This window comes from Nestor notabilis, unplaced genomic scaffold, assembly GCF_000696875.1.
Source record: "Nestor notabilis isolate BGI_N333 unplaced genomic scaffold, ASM69687v1 scaffold15426, whole genome shotgun sequence".
In the NCBI taxonomy this organism is placed as follows: domain Eukaryota; kingdom Metazoa; phylum Chordata; class Aves; order Psittaciformes; family Psittacidae; genus Nestor; species Nestor notabilis.
The window spans coordinates 53302-62567 of NW_009931592.1; positions in this window are offsets into that span (position 1 = coordinate 53302).

The window sequence follows — 9266 nt, forward strand, 5'->3', positions numbered from 1 at the left end:
ACAACACAGTCTCCACGCTTCAATGCACTACTGTAACCTCTGTAATATGCACACTTAAGCCCCAATTAGATTTGTGTTACCACACCTGCACACTTAACTGGGGGACTGACTCTGCTGTGTTACCCTGATTGCTCTGCAGGTTTTCTACTCAAAACAGACTTTGTCTGAGCTTCTGGTTAATTGAGAGGGAATTTCTGACTTGACTGTTTCCAGGCCTAAACCCCCTTGGAATAATAGCTCCCGCAAGCACACAACATCGTTGCCTGTAGGCCATCCCTTGGATTACAAAAGGCCCTAATGACTAAATTAAATTTAAGACTTATAATTTAACTTCCATTTATATTAGAGCTGGAATTAATCTGAGGTTTTAAAGGCAAAAGGCTACAGATTATTCTTAGGAAGCAATCAGCATTAACCCGATACATGTTCATTCTTTCCCCTCATAAAGTCTACTCAGCACATAAAACCAGCAGTTATGGGTACTGAATGATGCTGCAGGGCAAGAGTTCACAAAGCTATTGCTGTTAGTGAGGCAACACCACAGCCAGATTTACTGCAATGGCAGAAGTAGACTGCAAGACAGAGATTACTATTGTATGCAGAAGGCAGGAGTGTTTAATTACTAGAAAAAGTCTATTAGCAGTTAATCAGGAGGCAGAAGCGGTAACTATGCTTGCAGGGAATAGCATAAGGACTAGCAAAATGGCAAATCAGGACAGGATTATCTCCAACTGTTCCGACTACAGGAGACTATACTGCCTTCAATGTATCCCAAAAAACCAACCCCAAAACAAATGAAAAATGCCACTCTGGGATGATCGTGTAATACGGTTTACTAATAAATTAGATTGGTAGTTTAAAGGAAAGAGAATAAGCGGACATGTAAACCCAAGGCCAGACAACAGGAGAGCTACAAGCAGGTAAGGTTTCATGACAAGTCCTCAACATTCTACAGATGTGATGTTACAGAAAGCCAGAGCTAGCAGCGCAGGAGCGCCTGCGACAGCTGCAGCACTGATACCCAGTGCAGGGGCACACGTGAAGAAATGAGAGGAAGGGGTAGAAGAGAAATAGAATCACTCACTACAAAGCCTTGACACTGTAGCAATTTCCAGCCACCTCCATATATTTAAACTCCAGGATAAATGTCAGGTTAAGCCAATGTTACAGTTAACACAGAACTGTGAATAAAACAAGTTGCCCCAGCTAGTTTTAGTTAAATATATTAGGAAAATTTTCATTCCTTTTTCAGTGAGACATGAAGGTATCAAGTGTCTTTCAGCCTTTACTGAACTGTTTCTTTCTCCTGCTCTCTCCCAGATGACTCTCCTATAGAAAGATGACTGTAGGCAGTTTCTAAGACATGGAACCCCAGAACTGAACCAGAGAAGATGACTGCTTCGGTGCCTTGTCACTTTCAATCTGTATTTATAAACCAGTGTCCTTTCAATAAGGATTAAAACAAAAAAAACAAAAAAAACCAAAAAAAACAAACAAAAAAAAAAAGGCAGCAAGAAAGCAGCAATAAAGGGCTTTCAAAGAGCTCCTTTTCCCAAATGCAGCATTTAGGATCCATAATGGAGCATGAAAGTATGCTCCATTATTCCTCTGCCTTAAGAGCCAAAGTGTTCCAAACAGCGTTTCCAGTGTAGGAAGGGAGGGGAAGTTCAGATACCGAATTCTCAGGAACAGCTAGGCTGCAATTTGAAAATGTGACCTTAAAAAGCTCCTGTTGCTAAATCCCTCTCAACAATAAATCCCTAATCATATTCTAATCCCTTTCTACCCCCTTCAAGAAAACATGCTTGTAATCCACAATTTTGTTTTGTACAAGTTATTCGTACTTTGGGCTGAAACACCAGAGTGGATATAAAATAAGTATCACTTTACACACTAAAGAACTTGAAAGAATGTGCTTCCCACTCTTTACCAGAAAATCCGCAGGATGTTGGCCAAGCACAGAATTCCAGTTGGTACCAGTACATTCACCTTTTACTGTCTCCTTAGTGGATTTTTGCTAGTAAGAAAGGTAAACTCCCTAGTCTAGGGGAATACCCCATATTACTCCAACCCTTAAAGACTCTTCTGGATGCAGTCCCCTTCCTAAAGGATCAGCTACTTACTGAGCTATTTAGTGCTAAAGTCATCTACCTGCTACATCTTTTAAGAATTATTTCAGCATTAAGACCAAAAATTGAAGTAATCCGCTTTCCACTTCAATCATTTAAAGCCATAAACATGCAGGAACATGACTACTTGGTTATCCAAAAAGCTTTCAAGGACACTTGGGGCATGTGGTAAAGGTTAATTTCTGTGTTCTCAAAGGGCCGAACAACCAGCAGGATCAAGAGGAATTCCCTGGTGTGCCCTTAGACAAGCTGCTAGCCACATGACAGTCAGAGCAACAAGAGACAGGGCCTCAAGCAGTTGTCACTTCAATGGGTTGATGGCTGCCCAGGAAAATCCTTTGAGTCTCCTTCCTGACACATTAAGTCCTCTTGCTTGTCATCTCCAAACCCTCGTCTTGATTTCCAGAAGAACAATTCTAACAGTGTTTCTAAACAGATGTCCTACAACCACTCCACACTTCAAGCTTTTAACCAGAGAAGCTGGTAGTGAAGCAGGCAACCAGCGCTTAACCCACCTGAAACCCTGGTTTAGACAGTCTGGAGAAACCCTTATGTCTGTTAGGCTGTGGCACAACCAGTTTGCCATTCAGCTCAGACCACAAAAAACCCCCTTTGGCGCCAAGACAATTAAGTCAAAACCCAAGGTGCTAACCAATTCAAGATACTGTTGGGGAGGAAAACAAGGAACAACTCGGACTAATTTCTATCAGCAACAAAAAGAACAAGACACAGTTAAGACAACTTTCACAAGTAAAGCCCTGCTTATCCTGTGTGGTAGGCAGGGCAGGTCCTGACAGTACCCCAGGGCAAAACTGAAGCCATAGCCAGAAAGAAAGCAGTTTTTTATTGTTTCAGAGCACAGGTGCTTGGAGAGGGAAGAGAGCACATGGCTGTTATGCGTGGAATAAGGGTTTTTAAATGCACACAGTATGCTAAAAATCCTAGACAATAAGACGTGACTTCCTTCTCAATAAGCAAATCTCATAACATTTTGATTATACTTTTATGTCCAAGATTAACATACTTAAAATGAATGACAAGCAGGGCCTTGGAAAGTTTCTAAGCAAACACATAAGTAAACATCACAAAACACAAGGTTTTCTCCTTTCCCTGTCCTAGGTAGCATAAATTTGCTGACAAATTTAATCTGGAGGGGAAAAAACACCCTGTTGAAAAGGCACTGCCATCTGCATTAAAAGGAAAAAAGCTTCATGAATCAGAGACAACAGAAACAGAAGAACTTACTAAACCAATTCCACACTTCAGACTGTTCAGCGTAGACTGTAACATATTACCTACATTTCCAACTAGGACAAGAGAGCGGAAGTAAGATGAAAGAACTGAAGTGAATTGTAACACTCTGGAAAATTTTTGTATTAGAAGTTGTAGTAGTTAGAATGGGATCTTCCTTGCTTTAGCAATGCCTTCAAGTCATGCATTTGTTCTTACTTTTTAGTTGGGTTTTTTTGTTACTGTTGTTAAAACCACATCTATTCTAATGATAAGTCAGTAGATCAAACTATGGGACACTGCAGCCTTTCAGAGACCACGCACCACACAGTACCTAGCTTGGACGTCTAAAGTGCCATTGGAAAAACATTCAGAAAACATTCTCTTTTAAGGAGGCAACACACTGCCAACCAGCTGAGTAGCAGCATCTTCTGTGTGTAAGATCCAAGATCTAGATAGGAACCCAAGATGACATTGTCTCTTTAACCCCTTCCTCTCATAAATGCCCAGTTTCCACATATGTTGGACACTGTGCATGCACAGACAGGTTTTTTTGCCTAAAGCCTGACTCTCGGGCTATTGCCTGTTGATCCAGAATTTGCCTCTAGTTGCAGGCAACATGGTATTTTTGAAGTTATCCTGATAGTGCATCCCCATTGCAAACACTCCATCTTAGACTGTAGGGGAAAAGGCAGGCAGAACAGAAAAAAATCCCAGAGCCCTCACAAGCAGTAAGCCATCACAGATATTCTGTACCCTGACGCACGAAGTCCAACACCCCTTAAGTTCACTTAATTCACTATAATAAGATAGCTTAGTGAAACCATGAAGTTGTGCAAGTCATTTAAAATACCACACAATTTATTTCCAGTGAATACGTAAGATAAAGGGCAGTAAATACCAACTTCTACCCATATACACAAGACAAACCAGTACTCAATGTGGTGCCTATCATTACCATTATGCAGCTCTAAATGCCTCAGACAATGCTCAGGAATGTTTTCTTCCTCTTTCCAAGGAAGGATAAAGACAGAACCTCTTTAATAGCAGGTTTACAAGTGCAAATACTAGTGAAGTATCTTTCCAAGTGGTGGCAATTAGCAGTATCATAGTGGAGAAACCTAGATAGTCATGCCTTCTTTCTTCAGTCACCATATGTCTGGAAATCCCAGGCAAGTAGCTAGCATACATAAGCAGATCAACTGCATTTTGAAGTGCTGTGCCTGCGCAGCATACACTGTGAAAACCAGCATGCAGGCCTGTCAAGGTTTCTTGCACATGTGTGACCTGACCATACAGCACATGGATGTGCTTGTGCTGGAGGAATATGACAGTCTTAACAACAAATAAGAAAAAGTGGTGCTATTAATATATTTAAGAAAACAGTAGTATTAAGCTTGCATCCACGCTTCTGCAGGTCTAGTCCTCTGCCACACAACTACTATCGTACTTTTACTAAATAATAGACAAGCTTTTTGCCCTGACTTGCAATGCATCTGCATGGACAAAGTAATTTCATTTCTTAGCAACCAGACCTGTCTATAGATGTGTGTAGTGAATCTCATAATAGGAAAAGCAATTTCATGTAGCAGCATCAGAAGGACCCTGAAGCTGCTCTTTATTCTTCCACCTTCCACACATTAATGTTCTTGGGTTCCAGAGACAACAATACAGATATTGTGCTAACTGATGGAGTAACTAACTGTAATCTCAGCTCCTGGAAACTATTTTGGGAAAAATTACAACTCTGATTAGGGAAAAAAAAAAATCCAAAATAAAATAAAATTAAAAAAAAAAAAAAAATCTTAGGGGCTCCAGAGCTCTGAGCTGACCTGCTCACACTTCAGCATGTGCATTTGTCTATCCTCCACAAGTTACTTAAATCAACAACTAATGGTTCAGAGACTGCGGAGAGGGCAACTCTGGGAGGGTAAGCAGCATGAACAACTCAAGCAGCTGGAGAGGCATTAGTTCAATTTATTATGTTGTTCTTCAGCACTTGCCAATATGTCAAGAACACAAATAGCACTTAGAGCCAATTCTCTTTCTTCTCTGACAGAATAACCTGCCTGATGGATCAGATCTCATCTGGTAACATTGATGGGATCCCATATAACAGACTAAGCATACAACAGATCCGAGTCATGTGAAATGACAACTGAATGACAAGTTGCACACCTAAATTATCCATAGCTTCTGTCGAAGCAGGAGACAGTGTCATGAATATCAAACAAACAATCAATTCTATTTGCTGCTGTAGGATTGCCAAAGTGTGACTTCCCTCCCAGTTAAGCTCAGCACTGTCACCTTGCTGGAGTTACTGTAGGAACATGTATTCTGACCTTTTCATGGCAGATCAGGACCTTGAAATGGGGATGAGAGTGTGCTGGGGTGGAGGGAGTAAGAAAGTGTAGTTACGTATTCTCACAGTCCCTGGAAGATAGAGTACATTTACGAGTTCACAAGCAACACTTAATCAAGATCAAAAACTAAACTTCAGAGGACAGGGATGGACCTCAATGGTCTTGGTATAGTTGCAGGTGTTATACTTGGAGAGGTGAGAATGGACAAGAGGCAGACAAAGAACAATTACAGGCTTGCAAACAATGGGCTACGTACAGCAGGACTGTAGACAAGGATGTGGTGTATTATAATGCCCAGAAAAGCAGCACATTTCCTGGTGCTATGCTATTGCATAGAAGAAAAAAATTACATTCTTGAGTGTACTTGTCACCGGACGCAGGACAGAAGGTGGCTATTCTGTTTTGTTTGCCTGAGGACCTGCCAGCTGGAACACTGTCACCCAAATTTGAATGCTTCTTTTGGAAGGGAGCAAGTTAATCAAGGAAACTTTGCACTATTCTGCAGGTCAGGTGGGTTTGGGTTGGTTGAGTGTGGGGATTTTTGGCTGGTGGGTTTTGGGGGTTTTTTTCCTTCTTTTCAAGCTGAGGGGTTGATCCACTAGCATAGCGCTGATCTCTTCCAAATAGGAATTGCCTGAGGAATGATGTGCTTATAGAGAAGACAGGAACTTTTAAACCCAGAATGAGAAAAAATAAAACCCACCAAAGAGCACTCTTGTTTTGTAGGCTGGATAACAGAAAAAGAACCAGTAATTGCTGGAGTGGTACGATTTTGGGATACTATGTAACCATTGCCACAGCCTTCAGACAACACAAGTTCAGCTCCTCCCCATTGCTACATTTTTATGATCTAAAGGATTTCCAAGAAGCTAAAATGAGAAGGCACATGACAAACCTGCAATTTCTTTTCTGTGCGAAGGAGAATACAATTCCTATGGCAGTGGGAGAGACACATACAGCACACCACCATAGCAAGCTTTTAACATGCTCCTCTCCTGCTCCAATGCCAGAACCACCTGCCCAACACCTAGCATGTCAGAGAGGGCAGTGACAGCACAGCAAAACAGTAATGAGCATTCTCTTCCACGCTGCAGAATACAGAGTTTGCTGACAAGGATGAAAACAGCCTTATCAGTTCACAAAACACAAATAGGGGATGGCCTCATTGGCATCCACTTGACTGACAAGGCAAGCTCATTGCACCCATTTAACTGACCCAGTTTCTCAGCATACCATGTTAAATCAAGAAGACCTGACTGCCAACAAAAGGACACGTTCCATTTCAAATCTCATTGTGTTAAACATTGCTTCCCCTTTGCAAATAAATGGGAACATTAAGTCACGTTCCACTGGAATTCCTGTGACTCTATGAAGCAGAGTTAGGTACTGCTGTATTTGCAACAGGTGCAACTGGAGTTAAGTAGGCTGGTCTTTGTTTCTTAGAACCTTGCTCACCTTCCTGGAGAGGAGGAAATACCACTCTGGGTAAATATAATTTACATAATAATCTAGAAGCTAGTAGTTACTTTAATATTGCCCAGCACAGTTGTTAGTCTTAACTACTAGTCAACTTTAATGCAACAGCTTATACAACCATATTTTTGATAGAAATCCTCAGTATTTATGGAGCAATAACTATATCATCTATACTTAACTGAAATTTCTCAAGCTTACTAAAGGCAGTAGGAGCCCAGGCATTTGCTGCTCTCATGTAAGGTGAAAGCACCTTATAACAACTTACATAAAAGAAGTTTTTCTAAGGAGGAAAGTACTTTGAGTAGAAGCCAAGAATATTTTTGAAGTGAAATCTGAAAGCTAGACTCTTCTGGATGAAAGGCAGGGGGGAGGGCAGGCAGCAGGGGCTCACAAGGGCAAGAAAACCTTGAACACCCAGATGTGGGGAATCATCCAGAAATTCCAGTTTTAGCAGGTTGAATCTTCAGGACAAACTTACCCTCCCTGCCAGCATACACTAACAGATCGCGAGAAAGCCAACCTATTGCATTTGGTTTTGCAGCCAGGTCACTTGACTCTTCTTCATGAGACAGCATGAAATCTTCCTTATAATTAAACATGAAGATAATCCTAGACTGTAAATTCAAGCCTTTTTAGTTTAAGATGTGCAAAAGAAGATGCCATCTAAATTACATGCCTATCTCAGTTTCCTTAACCAAAGCCTGGTATATCTTCTGTCAGCATGTAATAAATGCACAGCAGGCACCTGCGTGAAAAGCTGAGAAGCAGCCATGGCTGTAATTCAGTTCTTTATCTCCGGTCAAGCAATAATGCTCTGCATGCCAGAAGATCATGAAGATTTCATGCAGGTGTGGCAACCACATGAGATGCTGCACATGCATCAGCCCTGGTTCCCAAATGCCTCAGCCTCAGTCAGACTTCTAGCATTCTCCATGCCTGGTCAGGTCTGTACAGTTAAAATGAGTGAAACAGTAAAACCAAGCAAGTTCTCCACCTGCCAATGTTCCCCCCAGCTCCTTCCTAACAAACAAACTGCATCATTCTGTCTCAGGATACAAATAAGCTGGGGGGAAGAGGGAGAGACAGCAGGAGGGTGTATGGTGTTCTGTTGAAATGCATTAACATTCACTTTAAAGACTCTCTGATGCTATATAATGCTCTATTAGCATTGTCAGAATATCTGTGCACAAGCAGCAGCAAGTTCTTTAAAGAAGGAACACAGCGCACAGAAGCAGCCAGTGACAGCAGGCTCGGAACAACACTGCTGTTTAGATGAGCCATTTGTCCTCAACGGATGGACGTTAGGATCAATTTAGGAACACAGACTGCAGGAAAAAATGTCATTTGCACCTACAGGATAAATATAGAGGGAAGCTACAGGCCACTGGATCAAACTCCTTCATACATAGGCTTTTGTCATGACAGCTGTTGCATCTAATTAAACATAATGAAGTTGTGCGACTGAGGCTTTACAAATGAAGCTTAAAGAAAGCCCCAAAACCAGTCCTCAAGAGTAAACTTTATCTCAAGAAGACATTCGGAGTGCAGAACAAATTAGATAATCTTTTGGGGTCTTCCACCAGAAACATCAGCATGGGGCCAAGTGCAGATAATAGAGGTTTAAGATCTCAAGTTTTATTATAATTTCAGAGTCTTTTAAACAATTTAACATCTCCAATATTCATGTGAGTCAGCTAAATTTATATGATCCTTCTGCAATCCTCATATGGGAAAATGAAAAATTAGTATCTTATTGACTTTATCCAGAACACAAACACCATTTCATACCTCTGTTTGGCTTTCTCATGTGGAAACAACAGGCACACAATTCATGTAAAAGCCGACCTACACAGTAGCAAGCCGCAACAAATAGGGGTAGGGTCTGAAGGTATGAATAACCTAAATAAAAGCTGTAACAGCCTCAGAGCTTCCCCTGAATCCAAGCACCAATACTGGTGCTTTTTATTCCAATGCTCATGCAGAGGCACAGGCTCTGGAGACCAATGTGCATGGAAAACCCAGAGGCATTCCAAGGAGTCAGAAGTCTGACAGATGCTCGCCTGGAGAC